At 37.8% G+C, this 13,362-nt stretch overlaps 1 protein-coding gene and 1 long non-coding RNA gene across 7 annotated transcripts in view; one reads left to right on the forward strand and one right to left on the reverse strand.

Annotated features, from left to right (window-relative positions):
• Window positions 1-13,362, reverse strand: part of LOC134800124 (uncharacterized) — a 149,075-nt gene that overhangs the window by 79,151 nt on the left and 56,562 nt on the right. The window lies entirely within an intron of this gene.
• The window catches only part of LOC134800043 (myotubularin-related protein 3), a 109,730-nt gene that overhangs the window by 46,277 nt on the left and 50,091 nt on the right, over window positions 1-13,362 (forward strand). For 3 of the 6 annotated variants that reach the window (XM_063772491.1, XM_063772493.1, XM_063772496.1), the window contains exon 1: window positions 1,411-2,018. The exons of 1 other annotated variant lie outside the window; for it this stretch is intronic. The gene's annotated coding sequence lies outside the window, so the exon portion shown is untranslated. Of the gene's footprint in view, window positions 1-1,410; window positions 2,072-13,362 lie in introns of those variants that run through there. 2 more of the 6 variants (XM_063772492.1, XM_063772494.1) reach the window with 2 other exon arrangements.

The raw sequence follows: 13,362 nt of genomic DNA on the forward strand, positions 1-13,362 counted from the left end.
AATCTGTAAAGAAAAGATTGGTGCAATATACAATAGTGATCATATTGTTAGTTATTTATTTCAGTTTGAGTTTAAACCGACGCTTACGTAAAAGGATTAGGCGCTGCGCTGCCTAAGTTATATCGTAATAGCGTCTATTGTCTTATTCTAATTGTCTTTTGTGTTTATTGTGAGTCGCGTCGCTGATGCTAATTGCAGACAAAGAAATTCAGTCTCCGTGTAAAGTGGAAGGAAGGACGGCTTTTGTTCCCTAATCAACGAGCTCGACAAAAGTTTTTACATCACTATAGTAGTCGAAAATCGTATTATTAATACGAATATGTATATGCGAGCAATTTCAAATGACAGCTTGCCCAATAGACTATCGTGTTGAAAGTTAGAAATTAAGATCCATCGCTGAGAACTACAACTAATGGTAGACTGTGATTTTCTTACACAAACAATAACCAAGGCGTTCTTAATAATGACAAAGAATTGTATGTTTAACGCTAAACATAGAAGAGAAATGTTAAAATTACGTTAGGATTATATTAATAATATATGAGAAAGTGGCAGACTAAGAGGAACATTACATGGACCAAATTAATGAAAAAGTTAAGCGCCTTTTCGTGGATTAAAATGTTGAAGAATCATTAAAAATTTTCACGGTGAAGAAACGCTACTAATTGGGCTGCTCTAAATTTAAACGAGGTAATATTTGTCTATGCCCTACTCTAACAAACGTAGATTTATTTACTAGCTCTTCATAACTGCCGAGTTAGTAATAATCTCCTCTTGTGCAGTATTAACTGGTTTGTCTGTCTTGCTTCCTCCACGTGTCCGGTTGTGTGCGTTTTCAACTCGGAATGCATTACTTGGCGGTAATCAAGACATTTCCGGCTCATTAGAGTTTCAGTTTTTATCATTAATGTTTTCTTGTGTTGTTGTGTTGAAAGAATTAACGAAGCTTTTTGTTGGATTAGGTATAACACCCCAGCACTCTGTTAATTAAATAGAACTCGCACTCAATCTCTATCATCTTGTTTTAGTATTTTTCCCCCTGCATCCTCATTTCGTAGCTTCTACCAGCTATATGTTTTCTCAATATTAATCTTCCTGCATTCAGTGCTCTATCTTTTAATCTCTTATGTATGCAAGTGTGTTATTATGCTAGACTATCATACGACAAATCAGAGTCTATATTTAATGTTCAACCTCGACACATGTCGTCATCAATGCTGTCATCTTGTCATATTAATAAAACACTTCGCGAATCGTGAATGCCAGCACTTGAACCAATTGTGTCCTCAACTGAATGACTCCTTTGAATCTCGACATCAAATTACTTAGACCTCTTGTCGTTTACTTTATTCGTCTGAAGTGTGATTTGGTTTTTTCTAACAAGGCAAGACAATGTTTTTGTCGTGTTTGTCTTCAATACAAAGTTTGCAACAACATCCTGCAACATGGTAATTTCGTGTATCCGCTGACATTGCCAATTCTTGTTTTTGTAAATCAATCAAGTGTGCAGAACTACAAGAAAACAGCTTATCATCAGTGCTTCTAACATACGAAAAACTGCATGTGGCTACCAAAAAAGCGTCGAGTCACAAAGTCTCGCAAGTCAGGGAGATAATTAATGTGTGTTTATCGCAAACGCAAGGTGGTTGTGGGGAAACCATCGCTCGTAACCGATGCGGTGAGTTGGTGGCATTTTTTGCCGCTCAGTGCCGGCGCCAGATGAGGTAAACGCGAGTACGCACGCGCTCGCTGACGTTGCACAATACGATTCACGGCGGGCCCCTACTCGAGGCAGAGACGAGGTTCAGACGCCGGCCCCCGCCCGCCTCGCCCCGCCCCGCCGCCTCGCCCCGCGCCAGTTGCCTCGCAGCTGCCGCGCGCGCCTGTCGCATATTCTATGCGACTCCGCTCCTCCTTCACCATAATATGGATATACAGCACATCCGCGCTCTTATCAACATCCAATTCTCGTTTCTGTGGTTTTACGAAGTTGCCGACAAATACAAATGGATTATATTGTAAAGTGTCAAAGAAAACAGTAGTTTTAAAAAAGTCCGCATTGGAATTTCTAGTATGGCAGTCGCCGTGGGCCGACGTGCTCGGCACATGGCTTCATAATAATACGGTGGTGGCGGGCGTTACATCAAAATGTACCAATAAGTGGTCGGGGGTAAAGCGAGAGTGAAAAATATGTGTTTTGACGGAAGCTTGTGTGTAATACAGGATAAATAAACCCAAAATTATCGACTGGTTAGAGACGACGTACTCGTGGCGTCCACGTCAACCAACAAATTGCCGCGGGTTTTTGCATTCCTTTACGATACGCCCCTGGTTGTCAGTAACCATTTAACCAGGTGTAAAGACCATAGGTATGTGAATGTTTATAAACACTGTCCAATAAATCCTGCAAAAATTGTTTTGATAAGGACCAGTACATGTTATGAAAACTGAGTCATTTCACAACCGGTGTTTTGAATTCTTCGTCTGTACACAACGCTGGTCGCTTTGTTCAAAGTACAATTTGACCGAGGTCACCGGCTCGGCAAAACGTTGCCTAATCATTGAATTGCTTTGCTCCGACTTAATGACTCTATTCCAAATACCGCCGATTTTTTACTACGTACATTACAATAACTTAATTTGAATGAAGAACTGCATAATTCTACTCGTGAAAAGCCTCATTTACACTTCAAATTTTGCAAAATGTGACAAAGAAGCAATAAAATTTGAAGAATTTGCGGCGAAGGAAAATGGCGGGCGAATTCTGCCGCCATTCTATAGCGGCTACGGCTGTGTTCAGTATGCATGCATGTGTGCGGGGCGTCTCATAGTGCAACGTGGCCCCGGCATGCCATAGTAGGGCTCCGTAGGCGTGGTCGGAGACATTCTCTCATTGCTGATTTCCTGGTACTCTCGGGTGAAAGAAATCAAGTGCAACGTACGTTTTAATTATTAAAATTCTTGAAACTTAACGCTAATTTTCGTAAGGAGGATAACTCATAACCTTGTTTCAAGGAATGCATAAGTCACTGACACTCGAACAATTGATGCATGTGCAACGCAACGTGTGTAAAAACGTGCATCGAACCATATTAAATATTCGCTCGCACATCAAAATGAAGAGGTTCGTTTACCCGCAATAATGATAATTCCTTGCTGACGATAGGCGAGGCATTACAATCAACGTAATTAGAATATGACACATATATATGTTTAGCAATGAGTATGATAATGCTTCTGGGTAACCATTAGCGCATGAGAATTATATAAAGGTCTAATCTGAATGAAAAATCAATTAAAATATAGTGGGAATAATGGCATACAAAGACATCAGATGAGAGAGGAAGACGATGTAACAAAATAAGGTAACGGACTAATGGTGAACAGTCAAATAGTTAGCCAAATGAAGACTAAAAAAAAACTAAAACTCAGTTTTGTGGGAATCTTCTGAGATTATGATAAGCTGGATACAATATTAGAAGAGACAATTTCATATATACCAATTAAATTAATGTAAATTAGAGCCACAAATTTGAGGGCATATCAAATTATACACTTAGAATATCTTGGGAAAGCGAAATGTGAAAGGACTGTACCATATACTCGGTCCTCGGATGAGGTTGTCTCACTGTTGTCTGCCGAAAGTCAGGTTATGCAACGGGAGTCTGCCACGTGGCAAGCCCTAACGCCGACTCTACTGCGCATGCGTGGTCTGCCTCCAAAACTCTCTTACAATTTCGCAAGTCACTTCAAATCGATTTAACTTCATTGGAAACATGATTAAAACCTGAAAAGACTATGACTAGAGAATCACATTACTAAATTTGATAATCTAATAACCAGATAGATAAGCGATGAGCCGTTAATCGATTTTGAAGGAGTCATAAGTAATAAATTTGATTACACAATACAAAGTTGTCAATGTCACTATTTGACTAATTAGATCAGGACTTCATCGGGTGCCACGTGTTTCTCGCGCACAATGCGCAGGTCTACGCGGCCAGCTGAGATCCGAGAAAATCGTTACCGACAGCCAACGCACCCATTTTCACATCACGTGGCTTCCGACGTCTGGTTAACCATGCCCTTGATCACACTGTTTGATTTTGATCCCTGTCTATACCTATCAAGAAACCTATAAGTACTTACATTGTACCTTCTTATCCTTCTACCATGAGGTAAAGAGAGTTCTTGAATGAACTGGTTGAAAGATTACTTTGACCGACGAATTTGGACACACCACATATTCTCTTTAAAATTTTCTGAATTTAATTATTTCATGTTTCGATCAAATTTTATACCACTACAGCTAATGACAGAACGGATCTTACAGAAGCGTTTAGTCCCTCTACAATTTATCTACGTATGTAGGTTGCAGTCCCAGTCCCACATTGATTCCAAATAAAAAAAGATTTCGTTCGTGTTATCAAATTGGATTCTTATCTGAAACGTAATCGTAGGCGTATAATATTGGGTCATAGAAAAACGAGGTGCCGATGCTTTTAAAGTAACGAGGTTTTGTATACAAGCGACCAAACACCTCTATCTTATTTGTTTAGTAATGCTGTCGATTAGATAATTTAATTTTTTTATCGCGACCTTATCAGCCAAGCTCATTACTTGTCCCAGATTCGAACAAACCATTTAAACTGTTTATTATTATAAAAACATCATTTCTGTTTAATATAGAAAACAATGCCCTATAAAATTCTTCTTTGAAGGATCCTCAGTCACGATAGCTTTCATGCAGTGCAAGGCAATATGAATTACCAAGATCCATTGCTTTATCATTCATTATGTTTTTGGGTCGCGGTCGTCACGTCACGACGTGCCGGCGTGCTCGATTACTGGCCTGGGACTAAATCTCTTTCTTTTAATTTTCATTCACTGCTGAGCCTACTTCAATGCTTACTACCATTGAGACATTAATGCTGTAAGTAACCTAAGTAATGCCTTGAAGCTGTATTGACTAAAATAAACTATTTATTGTCTTGTAACTCATCTTAAATTCAAATGATGTTACATGTGTAACATTAGTACTACGTATTATATAATTGTCTATGATAATAAAATCGAATCTCATCAATAAACGATGCCAAGTCGCAGGTATCGGCTCTATCACCTTTCACGTGACTTATTCTAGTTCAGTCCATATATCATGTCTAAATGCCTTTTCCTCGTGATATCCAGTTCATGCCAAGTCTACTTTCTCTCCCGATGCATTAGTTCGATTCCAATAAATCTTTCCCGCCCTTAAAATAAATCAATTGTGGCCATGCGCTCCGGCCGAATAACGGCGTTAGTTTAAACGCGAACTAGGAATTTGAGATATACGACTTCATTTCAAGTTTATAATGCATAAATTTACCTGTGATTTATGAATTTCAATACTGGTCAACCTTTTGCAATACAATATTCTGAATATATTTGATATACATATGTTGTGTAGAAAAGTCACATTTATCTATTGTAATGTAGACGACCTTCGTGGTCTGAATGTCAGCGTCATGTCCGCGTCATTAACAGACCAGATACAACCTACAACGTTTAGTGGCATTTAGTAGATTATGTACTTACCTACACAACTACTTTCACATCTGGTCCGTATGACATATACTGGAATAGCATATCCAGGAAGCGTTTTGTTACTTAACGCTATCGCGGAACTTGGAGATAATGACTTATGCGTGTTTTCTTAACCCTTCCGTAACTTAAGTTCACGACATTACCGAGTTGCATGGCATGATTATCACGATGATGTTCTTTTAATATACGACTGTTTACGTTATTCTACTTGAATATAGTCCGGTGGCCGGCTGCATGAAACAAACCTCATCAAAAAATAGAATATACCTACCCTGTAGAGGTACCTGACATTTAGTAGCTTCCAACGCACTTGGTCGGCCTAGGCTTAACCTGGCAGATTTTGTACAAATGGCAAAAACGTTGGACAAAAATTCATCAAAAAAAACCTCATCGAAAAATAGAACGAAACTTGTATGGTAGGATACCTGACCTTGAGGACAGTAAAAAAAAATTGGTCGGCCTCACCTTAGCCTGGCAGTTTTTGCAGTCCGACCAGATTTATTGGGTCACGTGAGAGCTACAATTTACCTCATCGAAAAATAGAATGAAACAAACGGATTATAATAGCTAAAATAAGCCTGTTGACGTATGTCTTGGTCGGCCTCACCTTAACCTGGCAGTTTTTGCAGTCCGACCAAATTTATAAAAAAATCATCAAAAATTTTTTATCGAAAAATCGTATGAAACTGGTATGGTACGATGGCTGCCTTTGAGGACAGTAAAAAAAAAGTGGTCGGCCAAATCCTGTGTTGGCAGGTTCCTGTGTCCGACCAATTTTGTGGTACCACGTGAGAGCTACAATTTTACCTCATCGAAAAATAGAATGAAACAAACGGATTATAATAGCTAAAATAAGCCTGTTGACGTATGTCTTGGTCGGTCTCACCTTAACCTGGCAGTTTTTGCAGTCCGACCAAATTTATAAAAAAAAACATCAAAAATTTTTTATCGAAAAATCGTATGAAACTTGTATGGTACGATAGCTGCCTTTGAGGACAGTAAAAAAAAAGTGGTTGGCCAAATCCTGTGTTGGCAGGTTCCTGTGTCCGACCAATTTTGTGGTACCACGTGAGAGCTACAATTTACCTCATCGAAAAATACAATGAAACAAACGGATTATAATAGCTAAAATAAGCCTGTTGACGTATGTCTTGGTCGGCCTCACCTTAACCTGGCAGTTTTTGCAGTCCGACCAAATTTATAAAAAAATCATCAAAATTTTTTTATCGAAAAATCGTATGAAACTGGTATGGTACGATGGCTGCCTTTGAGGACAGTAAAAAAAAAGTGGTCGGCCAAATCCTGTGTTGGCAGGTTCCTGTGTCCGGCCAATTTTGTGGTACCACGTGAGAGCTACAATTTTACCTCATCGAAAAATAGAATGAAACAAACGGATTATAATAGCTAAAATAAGCCTGTTGACGTATGTCTTGGTCGGCCTCACCTTAACCTGGCAGTTTTTGCAGTCCGACCAAATTTATAAAAAATATACATCAAATTTTTTTTATAGAAAAATCGTATGAAACTTGTATAGTACGATAGCTATAGTACGATAGCTGCCTTTGAGGACAGTAAAAAAAAGTGGTCGGCCAAATCCTGTGTTGGCAGGTTCCTGTGTCCGTCCAATTTTGTGGTACCACGTACCACGTGAGAGCTACAATTTACCTCATCGAAAAATAGAATGTAACAAACGGATTATAATACCTAAAATAAACCTGTTGACGTATGGCTTGGTCGGCCTCACCGTAGCCTGGCAGTTTTTGCAGTCCGACCAAATTTGTGGTACCACGTGACAGCTACAATTTACCTCATCGAAAATAGGATGAAAACAAAAAACGGATTATAATAGCTAAAATAAACCTGTTGACGTATGGCTTGTTACGGACGGCTGGACATTAAGAGATGAAATGTATAAGATCAAATGGTTTGAAGGACACATAACGCCTTTGCGAGTCGAAGAAATAACAATAGATAAGTCGGAGTCTGGGGAAAGTTCGTCAGACTTCGACTCCGAAGATGATTATGATTAACAGTAATTATTAACAATAAAAGGGTTATTCCCACTAGTTACCACCAAGTTCTTATCAGTGGTAACTACTGGGAATTATTTTCCCACCTTTTACCAGTGGTAACTACTGGGGAAAAAAATCCTAGTAGTTACCACCAACTCGGTTTGGTGGTACCTACTGGGAATTTTTATTCCCAGTAGTTACCACTGGTAAAAGGTGGGAATTTCTTTTCTACAAACCGAGCTTCGAAGGAGAAATGCTACAGTTGATGGAAAAAAGGCTGATTTGATGCAAAGATAATCACTTAATATATGTGAGGCTATCTTGTGTATTTTACCGTTTATTAAAATTTTGGAAGGCTCACGTGCAGTTTTTCCTCTTATATTACAAGTGTTCGATTGAAAACTAAGCTTTGGTGTATACCTGGATCACCTGCATGTACAAGAAGGCGTTTCATATACGCCCGCCCATCAGATAGGTACACAAAGTCATGATGCGTATGGAATACAGCATGTGTGGCCAAGCCATTATGCCCTAAATTATGTACTACTTCGTTAAAACTTAGCTTACCTGTGTATTTACTCTTTCCAAAATATTTATCTTCCTTAAAATGCAGCCTACACAAACGGTCTTTGTCATTTGCCTTAGTTTTTGGTACTCAAAGCTTTTTCTCACCGATTTATGCATATCGGGTCCTTGAGAAAAAAGGGAGATCCTATAGGTATATTTCCACAATTTTTCGCACACTATTGCAGTATTGTGGAGAAAAAAAAACATACAACCGAATTGATAACCTCCTCCTTTGGGATTTGGAAGTCGGTTAAAAAAGGAGAATGTTTACAATTTATTGGAAACAATGTATGTGATTTGACAGTGACAGCAACTCCATTATGGAGGCGCCACCTGGCGTGATAAAATGTCAGTTATGCCTCCTCATTCTATCTGTAGTGGAAAAGTAGGATATACGATTCAAAACTTATCAAAAATCGATGAAAACCTTTTTATTTTTGACATCTGTGAGACATCATCTCAACGTAAGTGTTACTCTGAAACCACGTCAGTAGTTAGAAAACGTTATTTAGATATTAGATAGATTTATGAATAAAATTTGAACTGAATGTTTTCTTTTTTTTTTAAAGCCCTCTAAGACCTCCATGGACTCATTTACTTATGACTTTTTTCAGTTAGCATTATTAAGTTAAGTTCAAGCTGCGAAGAAACCATATTTTCAATATAGAAATTATTATTCTTTATAAATGTGGTCGGACTGCAAAAACTGCCTGGCTAAGGTGAGGCCGACCAAGACATACGTCAACAGGCTTATTTTAGCTATTATAATCCGTTTGTTTCATTCTATTTTTCGATGAGGTAAATTGTAGCTCTCACGTGTTACCACAAAATTGGTCGGACACAGGAACCTGTCAACACAGGATTTGGCCGACCACTTTTTTTTTACTGTCCTCAAAGGCAGCTATTGTACCATACAAGTTTCATACGATTTTGCGATAAAAAAATTTAGATGATTTTTGTATAAATTTGGTCGGACTGCAAAAACTGCCAGGTTAAGGTGAGGCCGACCAAGACATACGTCAACAGGCTTATTTTAGCTATTATAATCCGTTTGTTTCATTCTATTTTTCGATGAGGTAAATTGTAGCTCTCACGTGGTACCACAAAATTGGTCGGACACAGGAACCTGCCAACACAGGATTTGACCAATCACTTTTTTTTTACTGTCCTCAAAGGCAGCTATCGTACCATACAAGTTTCATACGATTTTTCGATAAAAAATTTTTGATGTTTTTTTTATAAATTTGGTCGGACTGCAAAAACTGCCAGGTTAAGGTGAGGCCGACCAAGACATACGTCAACAGGCTTATTTTAGCTATTATAATCCGTTTGTTTTATTCTATTTTTCGATGAGGTAAATTGTAGCTCTCACGTGACCCAATAAATCTGGTCGGACTGCAAAAACTGCCAGGCTAAGGTGAGGCCGACCACTTTTTTTTTACTGTCCTCAAGGTCAGGTATACTACCATACAAGTTTCATTCTATTTTACGATGAGGTTTTTTTTGATGAATTTTTGTCCAACGTTTTTGCCATTTGTACAAAATCTGCCAGGTTAAGCCTAGGCCGACCAAGTGCGTTGGAAGCTACTAAATGTCAGGTACCTCTACAGGGTAGGTATATTCTATTTTTTGATGAGGTTTGTTTCATGCAGCCGGCCACCGGACTAATAGAAAAGGAGTTTATATTTTAAAGAGTATCGTAACGTCAGTCTTATCTCTTTGTCAGAGATGACTCCCAAGCCCTTTCATTACTTTGTCCGCATGGACATTTCACATTGTCGGTCGTCGTTTTTGCGCCTCGTTTCCCTTTGTGATTTAAATGCACTTCAGTGTATTTATAGCCTTTTGTTGTTCTTTGAATGTTTTCAGTTTGCATGGGTCGGAATCGGAAATAGTTGCATGGTTCTGCAATTCATGTTTATGCCGCCTGAAGGTCAGGGTCGATCCCACGGCGCCGGCGAGTACTCACATGACTTGTTTTGTTTGTGTGTACGCCCGTATAACGTGTGCCATGGTGATTGGTTGGTTCTTACTTCACATGCCGCACTGTTGACGTATGACCCTTTTTAAAGTAACAGTTTAACATTTTAGTAAAACTTTTCAAATTAAGCTAGAAGGAGGGAGATTTCTCACATAACACGTTTTTTTATCGTCGATATTGTAAATATTGTAATACATACCGTAGTGGTTGTTGTAGTAAGTAGTCTTTATTTTTTTTGTTTCCTTCATTTGCATACTTTATTAGTGTGTTAATTTTAAAGTTAACATCCAGATTTCCATTATGCCCTGCGATAGATTTCCTATTAAAATTAACGATGAGAGTTACGAACGTTATTTTAGGCCTACGTATCTACAAGCCGTACCAGTTAATTGAGTTAAGTAATGGAATCTGCAGATCAACTTATGCCAGAGACGAAATGGTGGACTACAAAATGTATTGTGAGTAGATAAGCTAGCCGGAAGGTCCGGAAAACTGGCCTCGCTCCACAAACACTGATTTATCTAACCGCCATTATGTTGACAAATTTTGCGGATCTAAATTGCCATTGACTTTCGCAATCTCCTTGGTTGTTTTCGTCACTTTTAATGTCTTCGGAAGTGTTGTCATGGTCATTTGCTTATCGTCCATTGTATAAATGTTTTGTTGCGTTCTGTTAAAAATTTCGTAACCAAAATGAACGACTTTGGACTTTAGACAGTTTCTAACAAATAAGTGACGCTTGGGTAACTTTAAATATAAGCAGACTGTTATAATTATATGATGATGATCTAAAAGAGAAACCGCGTGTAAACTGTGCGTTATTATTAGAAATGAGATTTAATAATTAAAGTCACGCAATCCTTATGTCACGCCGCCGCCGCTACGAGGATGTTGCTAGGCATAATTATATATGATTTATGGAAGACGTCTTAGTTTCCTTTGATAAACTAAGTAGAAATTATTTTCTCCTGTTTATGTCAATTATGCTAAAATTTCTGGAAAATCTTTAGTTATTTTCTTTTCAGTTGAACCCTGTTAAACAGACATTAATCTCTATGGGGAGATATCGCTTGCAACAATGCCAAGATATATTTATTGAATTGAAATTATATAGAAATTGATTTGTGGTCCAGCGATTCTGTAAAAACAATTTTCTCTGAAATATAAACTACAAGCACTACAACCGAAGATTATAGTTGTTAATAACGGTAATAAAATCAATCTGTCTTCCATTCATGTCGTAAATTTACATAAAAATGGCAGCCCTACTTGGCTTTCTAGCTTAGAGCTAGAGAAAGGTACTTGCTGTTATGGAGCATTATTAAAGATGTATAGCTTGTGAAGCTTGTCGCATTGGAATCTCGGGTGAAACTACAGTTTCCCTTTGCGCTGTAATATCATACAGTTTAGCAATGCTTTGCGTGCCTCGGCGGCAGTCAGCCGTGTATCCTTTGATCCTTAAAATCCTAAAAGACACTTATTTATAGCGGATATTGCTTATGATGCTCGTGTATTTTACGATGATCTTTATGGCTGGTTCAATTTCAAGTACCTTAACATCTTTATAAGAAACAGGAGCCTATCTAGACTTAGCTATAAAACCGGGAAAGCCATAAAATCTTAATAAATGTGCCTTCTTTAACCGATATACGCTCGCCATTTACAACTATGTATGTTATTAATTGTACACTATTAAATAATAAAATTACGAGTAAGTCGTAATTTCAGATAAGTAAAATGAACATCCATTATCTTCGGTGCCTGGTGGGAACTTGCACAAACAGCTCCCAAGGATGTCTGGTTAAAAATGTGTGTCCGTCTGGTGAACTACAGACCTTGCTCTCGGAAATCCCCATTGTGTAACGCTATTGCTTTATTTATAGCTTGTAGTTATGACTCAGCTGGTTCATATTGCTCTCTAAACGCAAATTGAACTATATGTATGAAGTGCCAGATTGCGTTTGTTTTTTAACGTTGTTCTCTTTATCTACGTACTTTTCCTAAGTGGTATTTGCATTTTCTTATTTTTACGATTCTGGTCTTTCGATTTTCTCTAGATTTTAGGATTTAGCTAATACGAATTCTTTTGATAAATAACCTCAGAACTCTTACCAACTTTACTCTTTTTTCGTCGATCATTGTCATTAACAGTCCTATGTATCTTTAGCTTTGAAAAATTAAAAGCTAACAAACTTTTGAAGACATTCAGATATCACAGTATGTTATACAACACAAACTACAAAATTATAGATTCTATACACAAAGCTAATCAATGACACGATGAGCTTCAACTTTCAACGATTACCACACCAGACACCTGTGTGCATCGTGCGAATTCTCACGACGGCGATTACCGCTTCAACCGCATAAAAGGCCTAATCAATTTGGTTGTCCATCACTTGTGGCCTCGAAGGTCAGTTTCCAATCCGACACGCAACCGGTGTTTACTTAAAGTTGGACAAGAATAAATAGTAGATTCAAATTTTTGAATTACGAAAAGTTTGATGTCACGGGACGAAACACAAACTCAAACATTTATTTAGCAAATAGGCCACAAAAAGGGATGGAATTTAAACTTCTGAGGAAGTCACTAAAGTGTTAAGGAAAATACGGATAAAATCACAGACCTATTTAAAATCTTGATGTTTACGGAAAAAAGACTAAATTTCAAAATAAAATGTTCATGTTCAAACACATTAGGAATTTAAAGTCAAGCTTGTGACCACACCAACTTCACTATTATATTGTTTGGTAGGTATTTCGATCCACTTTTTTATTTAGGGCAATGTGTTTTAAAATTAAATGTTTATCAGGTCTGCTTTTTTAAATGTTTACTGCAAGAGACAATGACGTCCGGTAATTCACGTGCGAAATTTATTCAGCCTACAGCTTGCAAAACAAAAACGATTTAGGTAAGTGTGTGTATTTGCAAAATCCAGTGACTCAAAAGAAAATATATTTCTGATTACTAGACTCGCTTAGCGTCGAACAATACTTAAATGTTAATACTTAAATTTATAGAGGTAGTACCATTTAGAATCTTGGCCTAGTCAAAGTGCTGACTATTTATTACATGAAACTGCTGGCAACTCTTTTGTCATAGCGTCATCTTTGTTTGAGTACGGTCTCAATTTCACTTTGTTTAGAACTGAAACTCGACGACGCCCACTTGAAGTAAAACTCACTGTTACTCTTTTATACTAGGTTAGTTTTCTA

This window comes from Cydia splendana, chromosome 19 (genome assembly GCF_910591565.1).
Source record: "Cydia splendana chromosome 19, ilCydSple1.2, whole genome shotgun sequence".
Classification (NCBI taxonomy): domain Eukaryota; kingdom Metazoa; phylum Arthropoda; class Insecta; order Lepidoptera; family Tortricidae; genus Cydia; species Cydia splendana.